The following is a 21,188-nucleotide window of genomic DNA, read 5'->3' on the forward strand; positions in this document are numbered from 1 at the left end:
AGGGATATGTCCCATCAACTCCTTATTTAGACAGTTCAGTCATGATTTAGAGGCTTTTCAGACTATAGTATGTTTAAAATATTTATTTCAGTTATTTTGGGTATTTCATACCCCACCTAGATGTTATATTTTTATCAGATATTATTTCTTAGTGTTTAACCTTATGGCCTTTTAGTTCATGTTTCCATATTATGCAATATATTATGCAGTATACAGGTACAGATATCAGTCATGGGTTAGCTTATGGTCCTTTGGGGTCATAAGCATCGTGTAGTATTTCGGGTACTAGATTTAGAGCGTTACAATTTTTAGACTCCATGGGTGAAAGGAAACCCAAGATGAACACCTAACATACCTGAGAAATTAACTTCTTGAAGGTTTTAAAGGATTTCTTAAGAATTGTTCTTGATTTCTTAAATCTAGGGTTTAGTTAATTTGAGAGAGAATAACTTAAACCTAAGAGAAAGTGAGTGAAAAATGATATAATGAGCAATTAGTGCTCCTTTCAGGCTTAATTTCATGTTTAGGACCAATTAGGGCCGTGGACAAATACCAATTTACCCCAGGAAAATTATTAGAATTCATCACTGAAAAATCCTGATTTTAGGTATCCCACAATACGATGGCATCATGGTGAGCGACTGAAATTTGGCTAGGAGCTGTGTAAAAATGACGAGCGTGAAATTGACCCTTAAAGCAATGCAGCTTCATCGAGAGTCTCACTGGAATGTAACAATTGGGAAAATGGCCCTTGGCGCGATGTGGGACCTCACTAAAAAATGACAATTATGAACTGGAACATTGGCGGAATGCGCCATTATCTCATAGCTTCACTAGAAACTTATGAATGCCAGTTGAACTGGCTCCTCGATGCGGTGCTGCACAGGGTGGCACACCAGTTTACTAAAATTTCTCTAACTTCTCAGCCGGTTATTGGATTTGGGCAAATTTAATATCATTGGAAAGCTGACTGAATTTCCTACAAAATGGCAAGCCTTAATCTTAAAAATTCTAAGTAATTAAAAAATATAGAGATATACTTGAGTATTGATAGTTAAAATGAGCTATGGAAATATGGGGTATTACAATATCTCCCTCTTAGAAACATTCGTCCTCGAATGAGACTAATTAAGATGGGAAGTAATGATAGACTAAGTTTACATATTGAACATACGTAACTGAAGCATGGAATACATGATTGATTCTACTGATAAACTAGGTTTTCATACTAAACATTCATATCTGATACATGAGTACATGGTTGAACTGATTCATGAATGCATGACTATCATGAAGATGATATACAACGATAACTGAAGTTTGTAACTGTAACTTAACATGGGACTGAGTAAATCTAAGAAAGATTGTTACCTTATGCTAAGTCTGAGCCTGAGGAGAAAAGGTGAGGATACTTGGCCTGTATATCTTCTTCTTCTTCCCAAGTATCTCCCTCAATGGACTGATTCTTCCGAAGAACTTTGACCAAGGAAACTTCTTTGTTGCTCAGTATACGAATCTGACGGTCGAGGATTTAGACTGGAACCTGTTGGAATGAGAGATCATTCTAAATGTCAACACCCTCTAATAGGACTACAACTGCTAGGTATTTAATGCATTTTTTTAGAAAGGAGACGTAGAATACTAGGTAAACTAAAGCTAGATATGAAGGCAACTCAATCTCATAAGCTACCTTTCCAAAATGGTTGAGAATTCTATAAGGATCGACATATCAGGAACTGAGCTTTCCCTTCTTACTGAACCTTTTCACCCCTTTCATGAAAGAGATTTTCAAGAATACAAAATCGTCAATCTCAAACTCAAGATCCTTTCTCCTCACATATGTATATAGTTTCTGTCGGCTTTGGGCTGCCCTAAGTCTTTCTTTGATCAACTGAACCTTATCTAAGGCATCATACACTAAATTAGGCCCTACTAATGTGTCCTCACCTACCTCAAACCAACCAATTGGAGATCTACATCTCCTACCATAAAGAGCCTTAAGAAGAGCCATTTGAATATTGGAATGATAGTTGTTATTATATACGAATTCCATCAAAGGCAAGTGGTCATCCTAACTACCTTTAAAATCAATAACGCAGGCTCTTAACATATCTTCCAGAGTTTTAATAGTCCTTTATGCTTGACCATCTATTTGAGAATAAAAAGTTGTACTGAGGCAAACATGGGTACCAAGACCCTTCTGGAATACTTTCCAGAAATAAGAGGTGGACTGTGTACCTCTATCTGAAATAATGGATATAGGGACTCCATATAACTTGAACAACTCCCTGATATAGAGTTTGGCATAGTCCTTGGCTGAATAGGAAGTATGGACTGGTAAGAAACGAGTAGATTTGGTCATCCTGTATACAATAACCTAAATTGAATTATGCTGATAACGAGTACGAGGAAAACCCATCATAAAGTCCATGTTTATTTCTTCTCGCTTCTATTTAGAAATACTGAACTCCTAAATTGACCCACTAGGCTTATGGTGCTCAATCTTAAGCTACTAATATATAGAGCACTTAGCTACAAACTCTGCAATATGCCTCTTCATCCCACTCCACCAATAGATCTCTCTCAAATTGTAGTACACCTTAGTGGCCCCTGGATCACTAGAGTAACGCACACTATGTACTTCTTCAATAATTCATTATCTTAAGTCATCTATACCTAGCATGTATAACTGACCCTGGCAATGCAACACACCATCGCCCTCTTAGGAGAAAACCTCTACTTTTTGATCTCTGACTGACTCCTTTAACCTAACTAGACTAGGATCTCTGTCCTGCTTTTCCATCACTTTGGAAATCAGAGATGATTTTGAACTATTCTGTACCCATACACTATCCTCAATTGAGTCAAATAAGTGGAAACCTAGTCAGGCAAGCTGATGAACTTCCTAAACTAACTTCTTCTTACCATTCTTAACAAGAGTAACACTACCCATAGAAAACCTACTGAGAGTATCTGACACTACATTGGCCTTGCTCGGATGATACAGAATACTCATATCATAATCTTTTAACAACTCTAACCACCTTCTCTGATGCAAATTGAAATCTTTAAAAGAAAACACATACTGCCTGCTTTTGTGATTTATGAACACATCAACATGCACTTTATACAAATAATGACTCCAAATCTTTAAGGCATACACAACAGTTGCTAACTCAAGATCATGGGTAGGCTAATTCTTCTCATAGGGCTTAAGTTGTCTAGAGGCATAGGATATAACCTTACCTCTCTACATTAGGACATAAACCAAACCTACTCTAGATGCATCACAGTACAAAACAAACCCATCTGAACCATCTGGTAAGATTAGAACTAGGGTTGTAGTGAGTTGAGTCTGCAACTCCTGAAAACTCTTCTCACAAGAATTTGACCACTGAAATTGACATTCTTCTACTTTAATCTAGCTAAATTATGGGGGTTCAATAGATGAAAACCCTTCAAAAAACCAACGGTAATATCCAGCTAAACCTAAGAAACTTCTAATGTCTGATTGAAAAGATGGGTCTAGGCTAGTTTCTCACTGCTTTGATCTTTTGAGGATCAACTCTAATGTCATTACCGAAAATAATATGACCAAGGAATTCTACTAACCTTATCCAAAAATCGCACTTACTAAATTTGGCAAATAATTAATGGCCTTGAGAGTCTGAAGTATGATTCTGAGTTGATTTACATGATCATTCTCACTACAGGAATATAGAAAAATATAATTGATGAAGACTATAACAAACATGTCCAAGTAATTCTTGAACATGTGATTAATTAAGTACATAAAAGTGGCTTGGGCATTTGTGAGATCAAAGGACACGATTAGAAATTCAAAGTGACCATATCGAGTTTGAAAAGTTGTCTTTGGAATGTCACATTCTCTGACTCTGAGCTGATAATAGCCTGATCTGAGGTCTATCTTACAAAGGTAATTGGCACCCTAAACTTGGTCAAATAAGTTATCAATTCTAAAAAATGGGTATTTGTTCTTGACTATGACTTTGTTCACCTGATGGGGGTGTATACATATTCTAAAAGAATTATCTTACTTACAAACGAATAGAATTGGTATGCCCCATGGGGAAATGTTAGGTGTAATAAACCCCTTGTCTAAAAGGTCTTTTAACTTCTCTTTCAACTCTTTAAGTTTGGTTGGAGCCAGTCTCTATGATGGAATAAAAATGAGCTGAGTATCTGGAAGAAGGTCTATTCTGAAGTCAATTTTGCTTTAGGAGGAACTCTAGGAAGATCTTTAGGAAACACATCTGATAATTCATTTACTACTAAAACCGACTTAGACTAGGAGTCTTTAAACTGGAGTCTTTGACTTGCACAAGATAATAGACACATCCCTTAGATATCATTTTTCTCGCTCTAAGGTATGAAATCAACTGATGACACAATTTAAATGGCCACCTTAGCTTTCGATGATATCATTCAAAGTCAGTACGTGGGGAATCAAGCTTTGGTCACATTGAGGACACGGGATCCTACATGGAGGGGCCAATTTGAGTGCACCAAAGAGCAATCCCATGTGTGAAAGGTTGCGTTAGACTATAAAAAGGTTATATTGCTTTATTTGCTAGTTAGTTTTTGAAAGATAAAAGATTGAAACACTTTAAATCCTCTCTCTTGAGAGTAGACCACCTTATTATAGTCTTAGTTAGGACTTGGAAAAGTCATCCTTAGTATAGGGCTTGGAAAAGTCGATACTATTCTTTGCTTAGAAATAATGGATCTTGAGGTGAGTCGATTACCTTGGCGGTCATCGTAAGAGTGTGGTTTTGATTATAACATTCATTAGGGGTTAATGTTGAAATATCCTTGGTTCTTAATCTTGTAATAATCTTGATCTTACTATCTATCCTTTCATTATTTTTCAAATTTGTGTGTTTTTATGTTTGTCAACTTGTATCTCTTTGTGTTGCTTGTTCTCCTCATATTTTGTGGACTATTTTGGCTTCTTAGTGGACTGATTTGTATCATTTGGTATCAAATATAAGGCTGGTTGTGTTCCTACACTACCAATCTTGGGCTCTCTAAGTTGAAAAATTAAAAAAAAAATAGAGGTGTTGAAAAACTGAAAAACTCAAAAATTGTAATCTGTCCACATTTTTATGTGCTTAGGCCGATTTGAAGCCTAGTTTTCTTGTATTTTTTTGTTTTTTTTGTTTTTTCTAGTGTTAGTCCCTTCTTCACTAACACTTATAGAGTCTAGATCTAAATTTTGGGTCATTTCTAAGTTATTTTTGAACTTTGAAGGTTGCTCATTATTTAGGATTGGTGGCTTGAAAGAGTGTTGTTGAAGTTTATTGTTGAAATTATGGCTTAAAAACGTTTGTTGATGTTTTTGTTGAGGTTTGATGCTTGAAAAATGTATTTTTGATGTGTGGAATCCAACTTGAACCATAGAACTCCAAGATTCAAAAGTTGTGTTGTTGGTGTTCTTCACTATCTTCATATTTTGTTGCATAGAAAATGGTTATTTAATCTTAGAAATTAAAGAAAGAGAGTGTGTATTATTGTTAGTCTTACAAGACACAACTCTAATACATCTAAAGGGGAAAGGGGACAAAAGGGTTTAAAAGTTGTCTTGCCAAAAGGGAGAAAGTCCACCTACCAAGACTTACAAAAAAGGAAAGAGCCAAAAGTCTTTCAAAATGGTGTTTAGCCAAAAAGGTGCCAAAAAAGTGAAACACTTTTTGAACTTGAAAAAAAGGCTCCAAAGTCTTGTTGTTACCCTCCCATAGCCGAAATTCCACCATTTCCCACTTGAAATTTGATCAATACAATTTGAAGACAAGAAAATTTCTCAAACTTTCAACATTTTTAACGTCCAATAGGAGGTTGCCACATCATCATCCTAAAAAATGACCCTTAGGCTCAAAATTTCAGATTTCTATGTTTCATTTCTTTTTTCTTTATTTTCAATTTTCTTGATCCTAGTACTAATAGATAAACTAGTAATCACCTACTAGGTTGTTAATTAGTTTTTGAATACGTTTCTTTCATGTCTTAGTTATTTGTGTGCTTTTCTCGTTTGTAACTCGTAGTAACTTCTTTGTTTCAAGTTCGTAAGTGAATTTTATTTTATTTCTTGAGTCAATCAAAACAAGAATCCATTCTGGCCGCTAAGTAGAATTGACATTTTATTGACTACCGGAGTATAAGCAACTTTTAATATTCGTCGCTCCAATTGTGAGGATCACAAAGGTGAGTGTCTACGGGTGTTAGTGAGGACCTTTTACTACTAATCTTGTTTGTTTATTTTTTAGGTTTGTTTCTTTGATTGTTTTAGGTACAATTGCAATGGAACTCAAGGCTTCCATCTCTCAAACCAAGGACAACGATGTCACCAATGTCATTTTGGCCTACCTTAACATTATTTCTTGAGACATGGCTATGGTGAATGAAATATTGGATCGTATGGTAGGTCTAAGGGAGCAAGTGGGCTTCTTGGAAGCACGTCAAAATGAAGACTCATGTGATCTAAAAGGTAAAATAGCTAACTCTTACACTTTTATGCGTGAAAATGAGAATTGTGTGGCTAGTAGCCCATTGATTGTGAGTAATGGCTTACTTACTTATGAATCTAATGATTCTTTTCCTCTTTTTGATGATGTACATATTGTGGGTGTGGATACACTAGCTGATCCTATTGATGACCAAGTTGACTCTTCTTATAAGATCAATTTATGTCCACCTAGTGTTGAACCCAATATGCTAAACGAGAGTACATCATCTTGTGTAAATGGTGTTGATCAACTTATTTGTGAAAATTTCGTACCACTTGAGGTTATGTGTGTTGTAATTAATGGAACTCAAGTGAGGGAAGTATTTGAGAATGTTGGTCAACAAACTAGGAATGAACCCATGAGCTATCCTTGTGATATGGATTCCATGGTTTGCGTAGCTCATAGGGATAATCTTGTAATTGAAACCTCTTTGAAACTTGATAATAGTCTTTTAGAGAGTAAGTAATTTACTTGTTCTAAATATTCCCGTGAGATAGATCATGCTCTCTTTAGGTATAATGTTTTGTTTGAAGATGATTTGAACACTCCTAATGAACCTAGTGGTGAAAATGATGGTATAGATTGCCTTGGAGGATATAGCCTATATGTTAACCTACTATGGTGTGACAACATTCCTCCTAATGATGGAAATCACTTTTTTAAAGATGAGAGTACTCTTAAGGGTAAGGAATATCTTGTCCTTCTTGAAAACCCTAGGGTAAAGCTGTCATTGACTCATTGGGGTAATGTTTCTAAATTTGCATACCAACTTGAGAATTCTAAGTTGCCTATCTTCTTGAAGGAAAGAATGTGTATGTGCTTAAATGCTTTATCTTCACCTATGTATACCTTTACACTTGGTTCTTTCCTATACTACCTCTTTACCTAAGATGAGATTCATGCTAGTTTTGGATTTGTATTATGTAGAGGTAGGAAACTTGTTGGTTGGTCTACTTATTCTAATGACTATCCTATGTATGTTTGGTGGTCTTTAAGACCAATAGTGGCACCACGTTTTATGAGGAATCTTGAAGAGGTAATGAAAGAATTATTCTTTATGATCCCTAAGTTACAGGTAGGCTTACCTTTGCGACTTCGGGATACCATTCGAGGTCGAATCCTTTACAAGAAGGGAAGGATGATACGAGTCAAATGGCCACCTTAGATTTCAATGACATCATTCAAAGTCAGTACGTGGGGAATAAAGCTTTGGTCGTATTAAGGACACGGGATCCTACATGGAGGGGCCGATTTGAGTACACCAAAGAGCAATCCCACGTATGGAAGATTGCTTAGAGCATTGAAAATTGAGGACTCACGATTTTGGTCCTTCATTAAGGGCATTTTGGTCAGTTAGCCTTGTCCAAGAAACACTCTATGACCACCTCTTTTCATAAGGGTATTATGGTTATTTTATTATGTAATAATTTAGACTATAAAAAAGTTCTTTTAGTTCATTTGCTAGTTAGTTTATGAAAGATGAAAAATTGAAAAACTTGAAATCCTATCTCTTGAGAGTAGACCACCTTAGTATAGTCTTAGTTAGGACTTGGAAAAGTTATCCTTAGTATAGGGCTTGGAAAAGCCAATATTGTTCTTTGCTTTAAAATGATGGATCTTGAGGTGAGTCTATTACCTTGGAGGCCGTCGTAAGAGTGTGGTTTTGATTATCACATTCATTAGGGGTTAATTTTTAAATATACTTCGTTCTTAATCTTGTAATAATCTTGGTCTCACTATCTATCCTTTCATTATTTTGCAAATTCGTGTGTTTTTGTATTTTTCATCTTGTATCACTTTGTGTTGCTTGTTCTTCTCACATTTTGTGGACTATTTTGGCATCTTGGTGGTCTGATTTGTATCAACTGACCCTTAAGCACTATAGTACTACCCCTCCATTCAAGGACTGGTTTATTTGGAAACTGAAAATGAACAATTCTATTTCTAAAATCAACTGAGGCATATCATGAATGGAGCCAATACATGCGGAGAATGACGTCGAAATCTGTCATCTCTAACTCCACTAAGTCTGCTAAAGTGACTTTCTAAGATATCATAATTAAATAGTTCCTACATACCCATCAAGCTATGATAGACTGACCCACTGTGGCAAAGACTGAGAAAGGTTATGATAAAATTCTGGTCTAACTTTGAAATCGACTGTTATGTAAGGAGTTAAAAAATATAGAGAGGATCCTAGATCTAATAAGTCATAAACATGTAAATGGAAAATCTGTAATGTACAACTTTCCTGATCTTGTCTAGACTGAAGTGCATAAAGCATGTTTGAGCATTGCCTACCGGTGGCATTGGAGGGGGCACCCAGCAGATTCAGGCGACTGGACTGAGCTGAGGAATGATTGTACTAACCCTGAGAACCTGACTAAGGAAAATATATGATTATATGGAATGACTTTGCTGCACCCGAAACACACATCACTACTAGCTCTGCAGATACCCTGGTGGTTTCTACTATATTTCTGACAAAGAGGATTTGTTCGAGCATTGCTAACACTACCTTGAGATTTAGAGCCTGGCACCCTATCATTGTTACCACTTCTGAACTTAGGTATTTGAGAACTGGCTAAGGACGGAGCTGGAATTGAAGATTCCAGGCAAAACTGGGAACGCTTACTGCCTTTTGATTTAGCTGAGTAAAATTGAAGTTACCTATTATAGCTCTCTTGTTTTCCCTCTCTCTCTCCTTAATCTTATCCTCTTCTATCTGCTAAGCATGGACCGGAGCCTGGATATGTTTATCTCTTTAATTAATATCACATTTCTACATTCCTTAACCATACTCTTTTACAGCCTATACCCGAACTTGCTCATTCTGGACCTATTATCTGCTACTACATGGGGAGCATACTTGGCTAACTGATTAAAATTGAGGGAATACTCTTTCACACTCAAGTTTCCTTTCCTAACATTGATGGACTCTAACGCCTTGGCTTCTCTCAGCTCTAAGGGAAAGAATTTATCAAAAAAAGCATTAGCAAACTCTTCACATTCCATAGGCTCTGCATTTTTGCCCCTGTCTACCTTCCAATTCTTAAACAATGTATGAGATGTATCTTCTAACTAATAGGCATCTAACTCATCACTCTCACTGAAAGTTACTCCCATAATATCTGTGACTTTCTTGAAGTGATCGAGAAACTCCTGTGGATCCTCTTCGGACTTAGATCATGAAAATAGGGGAGGATTAATTCAGGTGAAGTCCCAAATCCTGACTGTAGAATTATTAACCACTGTGTTGTCCTGAATAGAAGCAGGCCATTCATTATGAGCTGCTATAGTATTGGCTAGAGTGGTGAACACAACTCTGAATTCTGCATGGAAGACATGCTCATTCAGGAGATCTGCCTAAACGGGCTGAGGTGTTGGCTGATTTTCATTCCTACTTTCGTTAGCTTTTCTGGGAGGCATGTTCTGTAAATGGAAAGTAGAATGAATTAGACAAAGAGTTTCACATGGTCATTATGCCCACTCACACGACATAAATACTGAAAGAAAGGAAACTTTTCCTAAAAATGCCTCATAGCCTCTTGCCCATAAGTATATCGCGCTACACACCCATGCACAAGATTCTACTTGACATTGATTTCAAACTCCCTAGGACTCTGTTGAACCTTAGGCTCTGATACCAAGCTTATAACACCTCGAGTCTATACCTCAAATGCCACACGGTGCTTACGACCTCAAAGGACCACAAGCTAACCCATGACTGATACCTGCTGTGAGCACTGTATAATAATATTGAAATAAAGAAGAAATTAGGCTAAAATTCCATAAGGTTCAAAATTTGAATACCAATAACTATAGCAACTGATAATACTAATATCTGAAAAACTGAATACTATCTAAAATAGTCTAGTTTGTAAAGCCTCTAACTGAATTTTCTAAAGCTAGAGTTGATGGGACAAGCCCCCAACTAACTCCAAATACTGAATACTAAAGATAATGAAAATACTAAAATTAAAGCATATTCTTGATAGATGAGGACTCACTACTAAATCTACTTCTATTATTTTAATCTGCCTATGGACGATCAGGAACCTGAGCATCCGAACCTATAATATAAGACATCATAGCACAAAGAGAAATATGCTTCCATACGTGGAATGTACTTATATTCTAGATGAGGTAAGGCTGAATGCAGGGTTTCATATGGATGAACAGTAACTGACAGAATAATATAGAGTAACTAAATTTGAGAGCACACAGATAAATAAAATTATTGTAAAATACTGGGTATCCAATACTGTGCATATATGTGTACACTGTATCTAAGCTTTTACTGAAGCTGAGTACTGAGTTCTGATAACTAAGTAACTAATATCTGAAATTACTGATAATTGAATTACTGATACTGAGTACTGTATCTGACAGTCCTGATTTTATAGAACTGAACTAGGTTTCACACTGAGACTGAAACTGAAATTGTAGGAGGTAATCATCTAATTTACATGCCCCAATTAAGATAACTGGGGTCCAACTTATAACCAAAGGTTGAAGGATGTCAGTACCGTGCCACTGGTAAAGACAAGCTTAAGATTTACCCTATTCTGGCAGGTTCCCTAAGTGAGAATAGTGGTATCCTTAAGTGGCAGATAAAAACACTCAACCCTCAAATAGCAAGCTGAAGTCTCAACCTACGCTGGCTACGTATTTCTGGAATACAAGGACTGCTTCCAAGGATCACACCCTCTACTGGCAGTTGAGCCCCCATTTTTGGGTTCACTCGGTGCTGAATTATACTCCCAACTGAAGACACTGATTACTATACTGAGATGAACTGGACTAATATTGAGTTTCACTGGGTTTTGTGACTAACTAAGAACTGTTGTTCATGAAATTACTTAGACTATTCTGTAACAACTGTAGCTCTAAGTAAACAACTAGATTTTTGGGTAATGAATACCCCCAGGACTCGAAAGCATAGAAAGTAAAGCATGGCATGATTTTGAAAAGCATATTAATAGATACTTGTTAACAATACATTCACCTAGGCATTTTGTTAAACACTTGAGATACATGAACTTGTACTTGAATGGGAACACTTAATAATATGTCATGATTTCCCTTTTCAATTCACATAGGCATTTTATCAAACACTTGAGAATCATGATTATTTCACATAAAATTAGACAACACTTGAACATCATGGATACAATACTAACTTGTAGATTTTAATGGTTTATCAAGATAGTCACATATTCATCACACATACTATTCAATATGATGAAAATTGCAATTAAATCATGGATTAAAACTCAATTAATATCATGAATCATGAATACATTCAATTTCAAGCATGAAAATCATAAATGTATAAACTTGTATGTTTAAATAGGGTTCTTTGACTCCATGGATGAAAGGAAACCCAAATAAACACCTAACATACCTGAGAAATTAACTTCTTGAAGGTTCTTGAAGGATTTCTTGAGAGTTGTTCTTGATTTCTTTAAGCTAGGGCTTTGTTAATTTGAGAGAAAATAACTTAATCTTGAGAGAAAGTAAGCGAATAATGAAATAATGAGAAATTAGTGCTCTTTAAAGGCTTAATTTCTTGTTTAGGACTGATTAAGGTCGTGGAAAATACCAATTTACCCCTGAAAAATTATTAGAATTCGTCCCTAAAAAATCCCGAGTTTGGGCTTCACCGTAATGCGGTGGCATCACGGTGAGCCACTGGAGTTCAACTGGTAACTATGTAAAAATGACAAGTGTGAAATTGACCCTTGGCGTAATACGTCACCATCGCAGACTCTCGCTAGAAAGTGATAATTAGGAAAATGGCCCTTGGCGCGATACGGTGGGATTGCGGTCCCTCACTAAAAAATAACAATTATGAACTGAAACATTGGTGCGATATGCCATTATTGTGGAGCTTTACTAGAGACTGACAATTTCCATTTGAACTGGCTCTACAACGTGGTGTTGCACTAGGTGGCACACTATTTTACTAGAATTTCTCTAACTTCTCTCCAGGTTATCGAATTTGGGCATATTTTATATCATTGGAAAGCTGACTAAATTTCCTACACAATGGTAAGCCTTAAACTTAAAAATTCTAAGTATTTTGAAAAATTTATATAGAGATGATCGAGTACTAAGATTTAAACTAAGCTAAGGAAATATGGGGTAATACTGCTTGCCAAGTAGCTCTCTTAACTAACTGATTTTGCCAATGAACCTTTGTCAATGCAACCTCTATATTCCTTAACCTACAAACCTAATGGTCAAGGATTTTAATAGAATCCTCTTTGTAAGAGATTCTATCTTTTATGCCAATCCTTTCTAAGGGCACAACCTGATACATGATCACCAATGCACTTTATCTGCAAGGAAACATTAAAGAATAGATGTGTTGTTGCTAAATACACAAGAAAATATAAATTATAGGCTATCTTTCTATAATGACCTTCAATCTTATAGTGATCAATAAATTAGGCACTGAGCTTTCTTTTCTTCCTGAATTTTTTCATCTTTTCATAGGTAAAACTTTCAAGTAGACCAAATGACCAACAACAAACTCAAGTTCCCTTCTTCTCACATCAATATAGGAATTTTGATGACTCTGTTTTTTACTCAACCTCTCTATAATCAACTGAACCTTCTTCATATTCTCATGGACTAAGTCTTGTCCTATCAATGCAGTTTTACCATCTTTAAACTAACTAATAAGTGATTTACACCTTCTCACATGAAGTGCCTCAAATAGGGCAATCTGAATAATAAAGTGATAATATTACTATACGCAAACTTGATCAAAAGTATATGATCATCCCAACTACCCTTGAAATTAATCACTTATGCTCTCAATATTTCATCTATTATTTGAATAGTCCTCTCTTCCTAACCATCAGTGTTCAGGTGAAAGGTTGCACTATGATGAACTATGGTACCGAGACCCTTCTAAAATACCTTTAAAAATGAAGAGATAAACTGAGTACCTCTATCTGAAATAATAGTAAAAAATACTATATCCAATCTTATTGACTCCCTTAAGTAAAATTTAGCATAGTCCTCTGCTGAATTAAAGTGTTAACTAGCAGAAAATGGGGCCAACTTAGTCATTATATCCATAATAACCTAAATAGAATCATGTTCTCGAAGATTATAAGACAACCCTATAACAAAGTCCAAGTTCACTACCTCTCACTTTCAAGTAGGAATAGAGATGTCTTGAAGAAAGACACTATATCTCTAGTGTTCAAGCTTAACCTATAACAATTCGAGCGCTTAGTTACAAAGTACTCCACTAATATACTTCCTGCAGATCACACTATATCTTAATGGCTTCCTTGGGTAGATATAATATCAAGAAACATGCTCCTCCACTAGTACTTGTTGTCTCAATTCATCTACATCTGGAATTACAAAGTCTACCTTGATAGCTACGAACACCATGTCCCCCTTGGGAGAAAACCTCAACCTTCTGATTCTTGATTGTTGCTTTCAATCTAAGAAAAATAGAATCACTGTCATTCTTTTTCTTAACCTCATCTACCAATAATTATTTCTAACTATTTTGAACCAAAACACTATGTAATACCCCATACCTTTTCCTAGCTTGAAATCATCTAAAGAAGATTTTTAGGAAATTTTTTTAAAAGATGAATCCACTTTTGTACACATGATATTTTTAAGATTTTTACTTTTTGTCATGTGGTAAATTCAATAAGCTTTTGATTGATATAAAATTCACCTAAATCTAATAATCAGGTAAGAAGTTATGACTATTTCAAGTTCCCATTGTAAAACAGCGCCATATTGGTCAGTAACGCGCCACGCCACAAGCTAAAATAGAAATTGTCCTTTTCCAGTGTCTCAGCATAATTTCCTCCGCGTCAGACCAAAGTTGCAGGTCACAAAAGAAGGGGTAATGCGATGGCTTTGTCTCGTACCATCCCTTAATTTTCCAATTGTAAAAATCCAGTGACATGGTGCGATAGCACCGCGTTGCACCAAAGGTCTAATTCGGGAAATTTTCACTAAAATTAAATAATGCATCTAGGATTAAAAGGGTCAACTATCCACCCCTATTTAAGCCGTTTAACATATGATTCAGCCACTTTTCACCCAAAATATACTAGTTTCTCTAAAGTTTCTCTCAAGAACAAGCTAGGGTTTTCATAGAAGATCCAATTTCAAGAAAGTTTCACCGTCAATCTTCATGAAATTATGAACTAAGGTATGTTTTTTTTTCATTCATGTATTCCTTCCATCCATGAAGATGAAGAACCTTATTTTATCTATAAATCATGGTATTTATGTTGTGGGTTATTTGTAATCATATTGTTGACATTGATCGATTTTAAAGATGGAATCTTTGTGTGTTTATCATGATATTATATTACCTTGCAAGATAAAATCCATGAATTTAGTTGCTTATGATGTGTAATTTGATGAATTCACTTATGCCCTAAGTTGTGCATGCAAGGTGGTTGATAAAATGCTTGAAAAAAGTAGAAATCATGCTTTATAGCTCAAGACATAAGCTAAATATGACATTCTTGTCATCCTCCTATGTTTAAATGGTTTCCATACTATCATTGTGAAATGTGTATACTGTCAGAATGGCCATGATATTAGAATATAAGATTATGATATGATTATCAGCATTCTCGTCCATGTTAGATAGTATGATAACCCTGTACTTCATGAAATCCACAACTTATTAAATTATGTATTGTTGATGTGGGTCTTGTACTTGATAAAGTCATGCTTTGTAAGTGTCCTTCTATTCAGTCCTTGGGGTGCTTGTACCCGAAACATTAGCTGTGTGCCTAGAGCAATGTTATGTTTTCACAATACTCTCAGTCACGCTATAATCCTTAGACATCAGACAGTACTATGACTCAGGAAATCTCCATGATCTTATGAACTTAGTCAGTTGTCAAATATCAGTAGTATTTTGTCAGTCAACGAAATTCAGCAACTCAGTCCATGCTCTGTTCAGTAAATCATGTTTAGTGTCTATTCAGATGGGAGTAAAAATTAGCACCAAGCGAACCCAAGGATGGAAACTCACCTGTTATATGAGGGTGTGATTCTTAGAAGAAATCCTTGTGTTCCAGAACTATGTAGCCAGCATAGGTTGAGACATCATAGCCTGCTATATGAGGGTAGATGAGGTGGCTTAGCCTACTATATGAGGGTTCCCACCATTCTCACTAGAGTTACCTGTTATATTAGGGTCACTCATATATTGTCCTTAGCAGTGGTATGGTATTGACACCCATCTAATCAGGGCATAGATTGAATCATAATTCAGCTATAATGCATCATTTGGGGCATGTCGTTTAGATGAATACCTCCCACAATCTCAGTATCAGTCTCAGTAAAAAAACTCAAATAGTTTTTTAAAATTCAAGACTGTCAAATACAGTCAACTCAGATACAGTATGAAACTCAGCTAGTTCCATCAGATTTAGGAATGTCATATATAGTCACTCATGTTATCAGTTATCAGAATTTAGTCATAAGTCATGTTAGTCATTCACATACTCATGTTATCACGATTTTAGATATAGTTACTATGTACGCAAGCATGTATTCTCATGTTCATATAAGTCAATTAGCCAGTATTGTTCATACATATGAACCCCATGTATTCATCCTACTTCACATGCATACCAGTACATTCAAAGTACTGACGCACTTGCGCTATGGTGTCTTATACCATAGGTTCAGAGATATGAGCTTCAGAGAATCAGTAGATTCTAGTCTCAGCTGTCAGAGTTAGCAGTGACTCCTTATATTTTGAGGACATGATCATCATTTTATTATCTCAATAATTAGTTTATTAGTTGGAGTTAGTTGGGAACATATCCCATCAACTCCTTACTCAAACAGTTTCGTCAGTTAGAGGTTTTCCAGACTATTATGCTTAGACAGTTATGTTGGTTGTTTTGGTTATTTCATACCCCATTTAGATGATATGTTTTACTTCAGTTATGTGAACCTTATGGCCTTTTAGTTCATGTTTCTACATTTTTCAGTATATTATGCAGTATACAAGTACATATTTTAGTCATGGGTTAGGTTGTGGTCCTTCAGGGTCATAAGCACCGTGTAGCATTTTGGGTACAGATTCAGGGCGTTACACGCTACCTTCGGTTAGGTACAACAACCAAACTCCCAATCTAGATAATTTGTCTATTTCATGACCTAGTTTTTTCTTCTCATTCTCTTTCTTCTCAAATCGACTTACAGGAACGAAGGTATGATCCCTACACTCTAGGATTGATTCATTTGGAAACTAAAATTGGAATACTTTGGTTCTACAATCAACTAATGCATAGAAATAATGTAGCAAATATATACCAAGAATGACATCAAAATCAACCATGTCTAACTCTACAAGATCAACTGAAGTGACTTTTTGGGAAACTATAACAGGGAAATTTTTGTATACCCATTTAGCTATGATTGAACCACAAAATAAAGTATATATTACAAAAGATTCTAAGAGAATTTCAATACTAAAACGAAAGTCTATTGCTATATAGAGAGTTATGAAACAAAGTTTAGCTTTAGGATCTAATAATGCATAAGCATGAATATGGAAAACCTAAAATATAGCCACGACTACATTAGGAGACCCCTCCTAATAGTTTTGAGTATGAATGAAATATAACCTATTCTAATGTTGTCTGCCAATTGTACTAGATGAGGCACTTTGCTGAGTAGAGAAACTTGTGGGAGCTGCTAAAGATTTTGACTGGGTTTACTAATGGAATCTCTACATTTTGGAGAAGCCACTGGTCATTCCCTAAGCTTATGGCATTGCATTCTATACCCAAAGCATCCATCACTACTATCCATACCCTTAACCATGTGGTTTCTACCATATTTCTTGAATACAAGGTTGGTACAACCACTATTTACCCTACCTTGAGACTTGGATTTGGGTGCCCTATAACGATGATCCTTCCTAAACTTGGGAAAAGGCGCTAGCATAAAGTTGTGCTAGAGCTGAAGATTTTTAGAAAAATTGAGAATAGTTTCCATCATCTAAATTTTATTAGGACAAATTAAAGCTACTTGTTCTGGTCCTCTTACTCTCTTTTTCCTTCTCTTTAACTTTCTCCATTTGTTAAGCATGAACCATCAGTTTAGAGATGTCCATCTCCTTTACTAATAAGGTTGTTCTATACTTCTAGACCACATCCTCTGAAACACGTGAAATAAACTTTCTTATATAGGTCTAGAATTAGCAACTATAACTGGAACATACCCCACCAACTAAATTAATTTGAGAGAATACTCCTTCACACTCATGCTAACGTGCTTCAAAATTCTTAAATCATGTACCTTTACCTCTTCAATTCTATAAAGAAGAACTTATCAATGAGTGCAACCACAAACTCATTAAATTCTACTGGTTTTTCATTTATACCCCCATCTTTCCTACACTACATTACTAGCTATGAGTTACTCCTAACAATTATAGGTCTCTAGGTTGGCTCTTTTATTGTGTTAACACCCATAATCATTATAACCTTATTGATATTGTACACAAACTCATATAGATCCTTCTTAGATAGGGATTCAAAGAACTTTAGAGGATTTATTCAAGTGAATTCTTGGACTCTTACATCTAGCGTATTTTCTATTCGTTGGCTGGTGCCATGGAAAGTTAGTTATACTGGGGATTTATGGACTAGGATAAGTTCATAAAAGAAGCCTTGAATTCGACATAGAAAACCTATTCATTAAGAGGGCTCCTAGAGCTGGTGGTGCTTACAGATTCGTCACTCTGCTCTTATTTCCACTCCTTCTTCTACTAGTCCACTTTGGAGGCATGCTCTATAAATATGTTGAAAATAAGTTAGAGAAAGGTTTTAATAGAGTTCATAGTCTACACCCAATGAGAGAATGAAAGAAGGGAAATTTTTCTTAGAATATTTCATAGCCTCTAACTCATAAGAGAGGTGTGCTTCATACCCATGAATAAGACTTTATTTGATGCAGTATTCATACATCCTAGGAAACTTTAAACCTATTTAATTGATACCATGTTTGTTAAAATCTAAAAAACCCTGATTCATAACATAGTGCTTAGATTAACAAGTGGCTGCAAGCTAACCCATGGCCTGGTAAAACTTTAAGAAATATAGATAATAGCAGATAAAACAATACTAATGCAAAAGATAAACTTGAATAATATTATAAAAAATAAAATCATCACTAAACAAGTCTTAGATCAAAACTGAATGTCAAACTTTATGTCAAAAAAGTCTCTAATAAGAAAAGTTTCTAGGATAAACCCCTGCTAACTCTAAGGATCTGATACCTAGGAACGCCAAACAAAGAATAAAATGAAAAGATGACTCTGGACCTTGCATGATGAGGATTCACCAAAATTGCTACTGCTGATATGGGATGAGATCATCCTAACTACGAACAAGATGGTAAGTATCTGAACCTATATTATAAGATAATATAGCGCAAATAAAGTATATGATCAATACTTTGAATATACTAAATACGTGAGATAGGACAACAACTTATATGAGATGAAATTGGAACGTATAACATGATAACTAGTACAATACCAAGTAGTGGACACATGTTGTATACTAAACTGACTGACCTAATTCAAGTTCATGCAATAATATAAAATCTAAAGTATAAGCTATGGATTGTGGGAGCTACTAATAATCAGCATACCCCAATGTTTGCTAATAAAGGTCTAATTTGTAACCCTATCTAGAAGGGTGCTTATGCATGTACAAAGGTAGGAAAAATAACTAATGTGGATCTACTAAAATGGTGTCCAAAAGTTCAAAGGTGTCAAGCCTAATCTGAGAGGTGAACTTTTAAAATGTATGGTGGGGACAGAGTTATGGGACTTTAGGACTTAAACTAAAGGTCTCAACATAACTACATAATGAACCTTCATCCCAACATCCACTCAGTTCTAAGTACTACTCCAAACTAAATGACACAAATAACTATAATTATGTAATACCCAAAATTTTGCCCTTTGAAAATTTTGAGGTTTGAGCTTACTAACCTAGCTCACCTAATGAGTTGTGTAGACTGTATAAAGAATGTTGTGCCCAAATTTTAGGGTGACTTTGTCTAGGTACCAAATATTTTATCCTAGGTATGATTAAAACCTTATGAGTCTTGGTGAGATATTACAAGTCATAATTTGGGATTCGTAGTCTCATAGTGTAGTGTTCCCTTATTTCTATTATGACTACAACTAGACCTTATGATTTGTAATATGAGACTATGAGTTATATGGTATGACTCATAGGTCCAATAATAGAGACTCTTTGTGACACTGCCCAAACTAGGGGACAACTTGTAGCCAGTCTTTACGAGCCTTAAGATGACTCGTAACGATTAGGTGATAAATTTGTAATGTTTTATTGAGGTTACGTTGGTTAATTCCCCTTTTCCAAAATTGTAACCCACAACATTAAAATCCTTTTGGGATCTCATTATCACCCAAAACTAGACTCAAGCACGCTCTTAAACTCTCTCAAATTCCTAAGTGAACAACAAGCTAGGATTTCTATGGTTGACTATTTAGAGCTTCCAAATGGTGATTTCTCTACATAATTGTGATATTTTCAAGCATGTTTTACTATTTTCCTAAACTTTTTTTACTTAAAACATGTGTTTAAATAAATGTTCATATGGATTAGAATATGGGTTTTGATATGGGTTAAGGAATTTGGAATGAGTGTTAATTGACTTGGATTCCTATGATCTTATATGCATTTCTATGTTTTATCAATGGTTTTGAACTAATTGGGTGCATGGGTTGGAAACTGTAAAGGGAGTCGAGAAATTCCCCTAATTTGATGATTTTGGTTTTGAAAATTATGTTCCCTCAACCCACACGCATTGGATTTGAAATATGGTTAATCATATAATCTGGCTTAATTCCCAAAAATATTTCATTGCATAAATGGTTAAACGGATAAAAAGGATGTTGAAGTCCTTATTGGCCATGTTTTTTATTCTAAACTTGATTTAATCAATAAAATGGGTCCTAGCATTCCTCCCTCCTAAATTAATCAACAAATGAAGTTCTTAGAATTCCTTCATCTTAATTTAATAAACAAAAGGGGTCTTGGCATTCTCCTAAGTTGATTTAATTAGTATGACATAATTATAAGCTTGCAAGAATAATGGCATGAGGATACTTGTGGTTGATGTCTTAATGGAAAATTTCTTTGTTAACTTGATGGGTTATGTGAAACTTATCTTAATTAGGCTTAAAAGGAGTTGTGTAGCTCACAATAATAGGGGAAGGTCACAGATGGACTAATACTGGAAACCACATTTGTCGGTGTGGAGGTTTTTATGATCGTGTGCATTATTAACACTTATATATATTTTTTAGATTTGCTGGGGTCTAGGCATTCCCTGTCTCATGCTTGGATTTTCTTTGTTTTTGCGGCTAACACGCACTGGGACTCTTTCTGTAGGTGGTGTTTAACCAATATAGCCTGTGATTGGACATCTGATTGTTAGAGCTTCACAATCTACGTTAATGGTTTTAAATCTCATGCTAAACCTTGTTCCCTATCTTGACATGGTATACATATGTATATAATTATCTGTATTGGTTTTGAATAATTTTAAACTGATTTTATATTGCCATTACTTTATTCCATCCTTGAGTTACAT

Source organism: Capsicum annuum, unplaced genomic scaffold, assembly GCF_002878395.1.
Source record: "Capsicum annuum cultivar UCD-10X-F1 unplaced genomic scaffold, UCD10Xv1.1 ctg2014, whole genome shotgun sequence".
NCBI classification, from domain to species: Eukaryota; Viridiplantae; Streptophyta; class Magnoliopsida; order Solanales; family Solanaceae; genus Capsicum; species Capsicum annuum.